The sequence below is a fragment of the Diaphorina citri genome, unplaced genomic scaffold, assembly GCF_000475195.1.
Source record: "Diaphorina citri unplaced genomic scaffold, Diaci psyllid genome assembly version 1.1 scaffold88416, whole genome shotgun sequence".
NCBI lineage: Eukaryota > Metazoa > Arthropoda > Insecta > Hemiptera > Psyllidae > Diaphorina > Diaphorina citri.
The window spans coordinates 1-334 of NW_007465403.1; the positions used below are offsets into that span (position 1 = coordinate 1).

General features: G+C 40.7%; 1 pseudogene; it reads left to right on the forward strand.

Moving 5' to 3' along the window:
• Positions 1 to 83: 83 nt before the first annotated feature.
• LOC113473761 lies at positions 84 to 209 on the forward strand (annotated as a pseudogene).
• Positions 210 to 334: the final 125 nt, after the last annotated feature.

Consider the following 334-nt stretch of genomic DNA (forward strand, 5'->3'; position numbering starts at 1 on the left):
AAATATTATTTGAACCCATTTGTATTGCCGTGCTGCAGACAACAAAGAACAGAATGAATAAATTCCATAAACCAGGTAATTCAGACAGCGGCTTTGTCACGTTGAATACACCAGTTCTCGTTGGATCACTGAAGTTAAGCAACGTCGAGCGTGGATAGTACTTGGATGGGTGACCCATCTGGGTACTAGTACTCCATGTACTGCTGGCTTTTACCGGTCCCACTCAGGCTGGGTAAGGTTAATGTGAGTAGTTGGTTATTTATTCAGTTATGTACAAAAATGTTTCGTTTCAAACATAACGCAATTACTCGGTTTCGAACCCAGAACTTATTAA